At 58.5% G+C, this 9,052-nt stretch overlaps 1 protein-coding gene across 1 annotated transcript in view; it reads right to left on the bottom strand.

Moving 5' to 3' along the window:
• EGR4 (early growth response 4) overlaps positions 1-9,052 on the bottom strand; it is a 76,576-nt gene that overhangs the window by 8,972 nt on the left and 58,552 nt on the right. The gene's annotated exons all lie outside the window — the stretch shown is intronic.

Below are 9,052 nucleotides of genomic sequence, written 5' to 3'. Positions count from 1 at the left end.
GCAGGGAGGCAGCGGGATCGCACCGGGAGCGGCCCCGGCCCGGCCCAGCACCGAGTCACTTTCCAGGACGGCCGGGGCAGCGACGGCGCTCTGGAGCCCGGGCACCGCCTGCAATGTGCCAAGAGACCCAGAAGTCCCATTTTTCGCCCCAAAGCGCCCCCGGTTTGCGCGGCTCACGCGCGTGAGCGGCTGCAGGGGGACGCGCGTGCACGCGCTTACACTCATGCACACGCGTGTGCACGAACGGCTCTCAGGACCCCAGCTCCTGCCCACCGGGAATGCTGCCGGACGGTGATTCCGGACGGGATTTTTGCACCATCGATGACTTTTCCGCAGCGGCTGGGCCGCCAGCTCCATCTGCCGGCACCGCCGGCCCCTGAACGCAGCGCCCGGCCAGCCGCAAGCGGCCAAAGAATTAATGCAAAATAATTAAAATTTGAAACACTGAAACATAGGGCGGGTGGGGGGGAGGCCGCTCCGCTTTCCTGTCCCCTGCGCTGCAGTCACGGCACGGCGGGAAAAGAAAAAAAAAAAAAAAAGAACTCATCTCTGCCCAGACGCCACCTCCCCCCCTTCCCAAGAAAATATGATAATAACTAAGTAAATAAATACTTAATAATACTTAAGAATACTTAAGAAATGCAGCCGAGCATTCCCCTTCCGGCAGCCTCCCTGCAAACCTGCATGTGAGGGGGCCCTTTCCCGCCTCCCGTGACAACCAGAGAGGCAAAACTTGGGAAAACGGCGCTTTTTTTTCTGCTTTTTTTGCCCCCCGCCTTTTTCCCGCTCCCGCGGCAAGGTCGGCGGCCGGGGCCATCGCGAGGCCATCGCAGCCGCGGGGCGAGAGCGGCGGCGGGGCCGATGCGGCCGCGATAAGGGCCGTTTCGGGGCCGTTTCGGGGCCGTTTCGGGCGGGCCCTGCTCTATCGAGGCCATCGCGCTGCGCTCGGCCGCCCGGCCCGGGGCGGGGACGGCGGCTCCTTCCTCCCCCGCCGCCTCCTTCCTCCCCCTCAGGCCGGCACCGTTTGTTCTGCTCGGCTGCAGGCGCCTGGGGAGGGGGGAGAAAGCGGCGGATTTGGCGGGATTTGGGGGGCAGGAGTGATTTTGGGCACTGATTTTTGCCCAGAATGGGGAAAAAAAAATACTGTGATATTTTATGCCTTCCCTGAAGAGTTTTTCTCCTGTTTTTATTTTTTGTTGTTGTTTTTGTTTGTTTGTTTGTTTGTTTTTCCCACCTGTTGGCTAGCGGGATGCCAAAGAGGCACTGCCTGGCAGGATCCAAACATCCCCATCAAATATTCCCCCAAAACAGGGGGAAAAGAAAAACCACGAGGAATTTCTTATCGCCGCAGACACGGCCTGAAATCCAATTATACCTGCAGTTCCGGGGCCCGGCCCCGCTTTCTGCCTCCTCTTATCCTTATTCATGATCTGCCTTTTATTTTCCCTTCTTTTGATTGTTTTTCCCTCTTTTCCCCCCCTCCTCGCTTGATTATCTCGGCACTTTCTGCCTCTCCGGCGCTTTATGTCTTACGGTGGGACCCCAGCAGCTGCCGCATCGACCCAGCAAACAGCCCCTGGATTAGGTTTTCCAGGGGATTTTGCTCCAAGCTGCTGGGAATCCCATCCCATGGGTGTCCCGAGTTCCCCAGGCCTCAGGCACTGGCCAAGCGGGACCCTTTGGGCAGGGGAAACCTCCAAATCCCCCGGGATTGGCGCTGGCTGCCCCCGCAGAGGCAAAAACAAATGGAGAGTTCAAATGTGAAGCGCTCGGGAGCAAAATAAACGGAACAAAATGGAAAGCCAGGGAGATAAGGAGCCAGCACCCTCGCTCCCTCGTTAACATTCATTGGACTGAATAATCAGGCCTCATTATCTCCAATTGCTCCGTATTTGCCCTCAAAATGCTAATTTGGAAGTTGGCTGCAAGCGCCGTCTGCCTGTTTTGACTAAAATATGATTTTTGCTGCATTGTGCATTGTTTGTAGCTCCGGGGGCATTGCCGCTTTCAAAGTGAAAGGGAGGGGGGGATAAAGTAAAAAAAAAAGAAGCAAAGAAAGCAGAAAAAAATAATAATTCAATGAAAGCTGTCGGGAAGGGAGTCGTACGGTGACTGCTTCGCCTGGAAATGGTATTTCCAGCCCTCCGAGTAAAATTAGAGGCGTTATCAGTTTTGCTGAGGGGACAGGTGGTTTATCATTAATCTCAGGAGGGAAAATGGGAGAAATGAGTTTGGGTTGTTCTTATTATTATTGGGCTGTATCTTATTATTATTATCTAATAAATAATAATAATTTTGCAGCAGGGGAACGCAGGGCCAAGCGAGCCCCTTCCCACCGTGACCCTGCCGACACTGCAAATCGATAGATAATAAAAGCGGGAATAATGCCCAGATCTAACACCCCTCCTGTCCTTGTCCCCATGCCGAGGATTAGGGCAGGCTCCGGCGGCAGCTCCGGCCGCAATCCGGCGTTCGGGATGCGGCCGCCCGCGCGGCGGCTTAGGCGCAAGGACGCGCTTCTCATGCAGGGCCCGCGCTGCCCCCGCGCTGTTTGCACAGCCCGGCCGGGGGATTAGCGGGGCCGGGGCGGGCGGCCGCCCCTGTTGACAAATGTGAGCGGAAAATCCGCCGGCATCAATTCTAGCGGCGCCTCGGGATCTGCCAAGGACGCGGCTGGGACTCTCTCCGGGGTGACCGGGGCTGTGGATGCTCCTGCCGGGGTTAGTCTCCTGCTCCCATCCTGATCTGGTCCCTGGAGAGGGACTGCAGGGACTGGGTTGGCACCATGAGTGCCTGGGACCTGCCATGGGATGGGACAGGATGGGATGGGATGGGATAGGATGGAACGGGACAAGGATGTAGCAGGGCTGCGGGATGCGCTGGGACTGCGCTGGGGACACGGTGGTCCAAGGATGCAGTGGGATGAGGGGTGGGGATGCAGCAGGACCGGGGCTGAGGATCCAATTGCCTCGGGATGCAGCAGTCCCAGGGATGCAGTGGGACTGGGCTGGGGTTGTGGCAAGACTGGGACTGGGCAACGTGGCAGGACTGGGCATGCAGTGGAACAGGGGACACAGGAAGGTGGGGAATGCAGCAGGTTTGGGACCACAGATGCAGTGGGATCAGGTGATGAGGCCAGGTGGTGATGAAGCAGGACTGGGAATGCGGTGGGACCAGGGATGTGGTGGGGCTGGGCCTGGGGATGAAGTGGATAAGGATGCAACAGGAGCAGGGATGCAGTGGGACTGGAAGCGGGTGATGTAGCAGGACCGGCAATGTAAGGGGACGGGAGATACAGTAGGGACAGAGGAGCAGCAGGAGCGGAGATGCGATGGGCACAGGGCTGCAGCAGGGACAGGGATGAGGCAAGATCGGGAGCATGATGCGGTGGGGACAGGGATGTGGCGGGGATTGGACCAGGATTTAGCGGGCGCAGGGCCGCGGCGGGATCGGGATTGGGATGCGGCGGGATTGGGATGCAGCGGGCGGCAGCGGCCCCCGGTGGCGGCGGGGAGAAGGGCGCGAGGGGACCGGCCACAGGAGAGCCCCTAATGCGAATCCGCCACCGGGGAGCCTCTTAATGCGGATCTACTAACGGGAAGGCCCTAATGCAGATCTCCTGGGGATGCCCCTGCTAACGGGCACCCACTAACAGGAGATCCATCCTTCCGCTGGGGCTGTGCTAACATGGAGCCATTAATGAGGATCTGTTAATGAGGGTCCGCTAACAGGGGTCTGCTAATGGGAACCTACTAATTGGGACCTACTAATGGGAATCTGCTGAAGGAGACTCATCAAGAGGAGTTGGCAAACAGGGATGCAACGATGGGGAGCCACTGATGGGGAGCTGCTTGTAGGGACTCGCTGAGGGGGCCCTGCTAGTGGGAACCCACTAACAGGAACCTGCTTAGGGTGCTCTGCTAACTAGGCCCCACTAACTGGGATTCCCTTACCTAGGAGCTACTAGCAAGGACCTTCTGACTGCTCTGCGCCCACTGGGATCCCCTAGATGATGCGCACCCCTGGGGGCCATGAGCCTGGGATCCAGCTGAGAATCCTGCTAACTGGGAATGCTGCTAACTGCGATCCTGATAACTGGGATCCCTGCTAACTTGCAGCCCTCAGCGCCAGCTCCTTGCTTGAATTCCCAAGCCCATGCGAGCAGGTCAAGCGGCGGGCAGAAAATCCCTCTTTTCGGGGAGGGATGAGTTGGCTGCACATGCCAACCCTCCAGCCAGCTCATTGCCAGGCCTCGGGCAGGGGACATGTGCCCAGGAGCCAACACCACTGTCCCTGTGCATTTTAGCCCCTATCAAGTAGCATTTGAAGAAACCCATGGGCAGGGATTTCCCAGGTCACTCTGCTGCCAGCTTTAGGAAAGTCATTTTCCTTTTCCCAGTGAAATGATTCCACAAGGCGGTGGTGACGAGCCGTGTCGGAGCGCGCCGCACTCGCCGCCTGGGTCAAGTTTAGGGAGCTGAGCGATGCAGCCGCATCCCTTAAGGGGCTTAAGGGAGAGCTTCATCCTAAATCCTGCCAGGAGACCTTTAACAGCAGCCAGATAAGGGGATACTTGGTGTTCAGAGCATCCCAGTGTTCAAATAAAACTGATCAGGCCCTTTGCAAAGTGCCACAGACACCGGATGCCAACGAGCAGAGCCCGGCCATGGGAGCCCAGGCTTCAGTCTCGCATTTCGGGCTGCTCCCAGTCCTCCAGTCCCGCAGAGTTGTGGTTTTCCCAGCTCTCCATCACTGTTTGCAGCCTCCCTGCTTCTCCCAGCCCTTTGGAGGCAGCCGGGAGCCCGGGATGGAGACGGAGCCTCCGGGGGCAGCCGGCAATCCACAAAGCCCCCAGACCAGACGGCCCTTTGCCGGCCTAATGACCATCATTGTTATTAATTAGCTCAGGAGCTTCTCCTGCACGGAGCAGTCGGGATAACAGAGGATTCACCTGGCTGCAAGAGCCACCGGGGCTGAGGGGGCTGTGATTTGGGGACAGCGCTGTCTGCCGCCCAACACCTGCCCTGCCTGTTGTCACGGCTGTGCTTAACACCCCGGCCCACTGTGTCACCCCCTCCCCAGACTGTCCCCATCTCTCCAGGGCAGCATTTTCCCTCTGTCCATTCCCATGCGGCTCCTGACACAGGTCCCCAGGATGCTGGGAAGGGCTGTGAGCAGCCGGCTGTGACCCAAGGCTTCCGCCTGACATCGCGAAGCGCCGGGGCTTGCTGGCATCCCCCATTGCTCCCTTGTCACCCAATTTGCTTGCTCCAAACCGCCCCTTTCATTCACTTCTCCATGTCCCCAGATCAAGAACCACAGGAGGGAAGCGAAGCATTAAAGCCTTTCCTGAGGCAGGATCAACCTGAACATGTCACTGAAGCGGGAAATAATCCAAATCTTGGTGCCAGGTGGAGAAAATGAGGCACAGGGGGGCAGTTTCCTGGTAAAAAAAAAAAAAAAAGGAGAGGGGGCAGGATTTGCAAACCCACCTTCTACTGCCTGTGTTGACTCTGCCCAAACACGGCTGTGTTTGCCCTGCCGAGGGGACGTGGCCGCAGGGAGCCGGCGCTTGCGGCTGCTCCAAGGGCTCCCAGGCCTTCACGGGGGCCGGGGGGATGTTTGCTGAGCACCCTGGGGAGGGGGGAAAAGGAAAAAATAAAGGAGGATAAAAAAAGGGAAAGTGCCTCCTAGTACCTCCTAGTGAAACGGGGCTGGAGCCCCGCCGGGGCCTCCTGCTTTTTTATGTCGGTCCTTTCAAGGCCGTAATTAAGAGCTCCTGGGGACAAGCCTGTGTGCGAGGGCGGCCCTTTCATCTGGGCCCCCCAGGCCCTTCCTTGCCCCGTGCAAAGATATCCCAGAGAAACAGGCTCGGGGTGCCCGCCACGAGCTTGGACAACCCTTCCCTGTGCCACCTGCACCAGCAGCGGTGCCACCCGGGTGCTGTCCCCAACACGGGTCACGTGGGTGCCATCGGGATGCAGCCGGAGGCTCCCTTTTCCCAGCTTTCCCACAGGTCTCTGTCCCCTCTTTGGCGGGATGTAGCGAGACCCCCGGCCAGCGGAGGGATCCCGGCTCCGCGTGGCAGGACACTCTGCAGATGCAGGGCCCGGCACACGGGCTCCCTCCAGCCCCGTTTCCTCCCCATAAAGATCGGAGCAGCGACAGGGGCTTTGCGCGGGGCTGCTCCCCTGCCGCGCCGGGCCCCAGGTGTGACTTTTCCCAGCTCGTTAGGAAAAGCTGCCCCATTTTAAGGATCTCAAACCCTAATGATCATCTGAATCCCATCAGTGGGGCCTCCGCGTGAGTCCCGGGTCACTTCCCTCTGAAGGGGCTCCATTGGCCTCGGGGTGACGCTGGCCGCACTGGCTGGCCTCACACTCCCCCTTCCTGCCCCGATTCAGACTGCGAAAGGGGACAGGGGGACAATATGGCAGGGAAGAGGGGACACGGGGGACAATGCCATGGTGATGACAGGGGACACACTGTCATCACCATGCTAAGACAAGGCGCATGGGGGGACACCCCCACGCTGAGTTTAGGGCACCTGGTGACAACCCCGCATTGAGGGCAGGGGACATGGAGGGAACAATCTCGTATCAATAGTGGGACATGAAGGGGTGACAACCCCACAGCAAAGGCAGGGCCTCCAGTGCCACCCCCTCGGCCGTGAGGACCCTCCTGAGGGGACTTTCTGTGGGGACCCTCTATGGGAACCTGCTGTGGGGACCTTCCTGACGTCTCCCCTGAGAGGGGAGACCTTCCATGGGGACCCTCTTGAGAGGGGACCCTTCATGGGGACCTTCCATGGGGATCCTCCTGAGAGGACACCTTCCATATGGATCCTTCCATGGAGACCCTCTTGAGGGGAGACCTTCCCTGGGGTACTCCATGGAGATCCTCCTGGGGGGACACCTTCCATACGGACCCTTCCGCGGGGACTCTGCCACCTCAAATGTCCCTATTTTTTTGCGACAGGAGTCTTGCTGCTGCGTACACAATGGGCAACAGGCCCCCTTTTTGGGGGGAGAAAAACCCAAAGCGAGAAGCTGGGCTCTGGAGCTGGGCTCCTGCTTCAGGGTGTGCTCGGAAAATGGGATTTTTCCCTAAATTGTAACCGCAATTCCTCTGTAATTAGGACTCCTCAGAATTTTCCTGTTAGCTGTATCCAGGTACTTCAAATAAAAAGGCTCCCCTCTAACAAATAAATAAAAATGAGAGGAGAGGAGAGGACAGGTTCAGTTTCAGGCGGAGTGGGATTGGGCCCCTGAATTAGGCCTGTGCGCAGGAGGGGCTGGATCGTGGCAGGGGATATCTGCCCTCCTGACCAGCCAGGGGAACATGCCTGCGGAGGAGGGTTTTTTAGCGGGGGAGCTGGGGCTAAAAGCCAAACTTCGCCTCTTCCGCAGGCCAAAACCTGGTTCCAGAACCGCAGGATCAAGGGGTGGGAACGCAGCCTGGAACAGCAACAAGTCAAAACGGCCAAAATGGGCCCAGGACCCCCGCATAGGAGCCCGGGCTCACAGGGCCACCACGGTGAGCAGGATGGGGACTCCCAGTCAGGAAGACGTCCTCCCCCTGCTCGGAGGCAACAGCCGCACAGGTCCCTGCGCCGACTGTTGCAACAAGCTGCTGAGCCGCTGTGCTTGTCTTCATTTCCCATGTGTATTTGTTAATGCATCGTAGCTGGCAGTGAGTGCATCAAATATATTCAGAGCAGTCAATGTTTTTGCAGTGTGAAAATAATTCCTTTGTGTAACTTTTATTTTAAGAGAGAGGCTTCAGAGCAAACGTCACCCTTCTCGGTGACTTGCCTGCCCTGGTTTTCCTGCGGGTTCTTCCATTCTTCCCTCCTCCCTATCTGTGCATTAAGCCACCCCATTCACCTTTTCTCCCTCCCCAGGGAATGTGGAATTTAGCTGTAGATTTCCCTCAAGTCATTCACTAGCATCATTTCACCTCCCCACCTCTCTTCACTTCGCTGGTTTAACTTTGTCCAAGTCCTTTCCAGACAAAACTCCAGAAGGCTTCAGAAGGTTTAAAAAGGGTGTTCCCCACAGCCAACAAGCTGGCTCCCAGGGCATAGGATTCCTCCGGGAAGAGGGTAAAATAGTGGACAAACATGTAGGTGTTGGAATTTCCTGACACTTGTCTCTGGCAGAGCTAGGAATGAGCTGAGGGTGGCAGCTCAGCTTTGCTCCTGTTTGAATCCCACTCTCCAGGGATATTCCCAAGGGATGCCAAGATGGTGGCTTGAAGCAGGCACCTGTGCAGAGCAGAACAGCTCTTCCTACTCGGATATCTCCTTCGGTCCTGCTCTGCGGGAGCAGGGAATTCATTCCCGGAGTGGGGGAGCGAGCGAGGAGAAGGGGATGATGTGACGGAAGCGGCGCTTTCGTTCCGGCCGCGCTCGGCGCCCGGATTAGCCGGCGCAGCTCAAAGGGCCCAAACTGTGCGAGCGCCTTCCCGCGCCGCCCCGCGAGCTTAACCCGCTCCGTGGCCTTTATTGCAGCGGCCCCGGGACAAGGCAGCTGCCGCGGGGTGTTTCAATACGGCCCGGCCGGGGGCCGAGCCGGCGGAGGGAGTTAAGTTGTTCTCAGGACGTGGATAATCCCCCGCTCAGTGCCCGGCGGGACGGGGGCTCCCGTCCGTGCTGGTGCTGGTGCTCAGCCTGGCTCCCGCCCGGCTGCGGGCGGCATCCGCAGCCTTTAATTGACCCTGCCCGGCTCCGCTGGAGCCTTTCCAGAAGCAACGTTTATATGGCCTGGGCTAAACCGTGTCCGTGGTGGAGCTGGGAGATTTTCTCCCCCTGCCTGATGTTCCTCAGGGTTGGCCAGTCCTGGGGGCTCCAAGGGGACCCAGGAAGCCTGGGGCCCCGTCTTGGTCTGGTGGGTGCCAGGAGGGAGCCGGAGCCCCGCAGGTCTCCTACCCACTGATTAGTTTGTCTGTGTCTCCTTGGGCTGGGGAGGGAGCATGAGTATCTGCAGGACAAAAGCCACCCGTCGCCGCCCAAATGGGGACGATGATAAGAGTCCAGCTCCGAGGGGCCAGG

This window comes from Tinamus guttatus, unplaced genomic scaffold (genome assembly GCF_059628265.1).
Source record: "Tinamus guttatus ecotype Peru unplaced genomic scaffold, ASM5962826v1 Tinamus_guttatus_pri_ptg000218l, whole genome shotgun sequence".
Classification (NCBI taxonomy): Eukaryota; Metazoa; Chordata; class Aves; order Tinamiformes; family Tinamidae; genus Tinamus; species Tinamus guttatus.
Note: the sequence above shows the minus strand (reverse complement) of the source record. Positions and strands in the feature narration are given on the sequence as shown.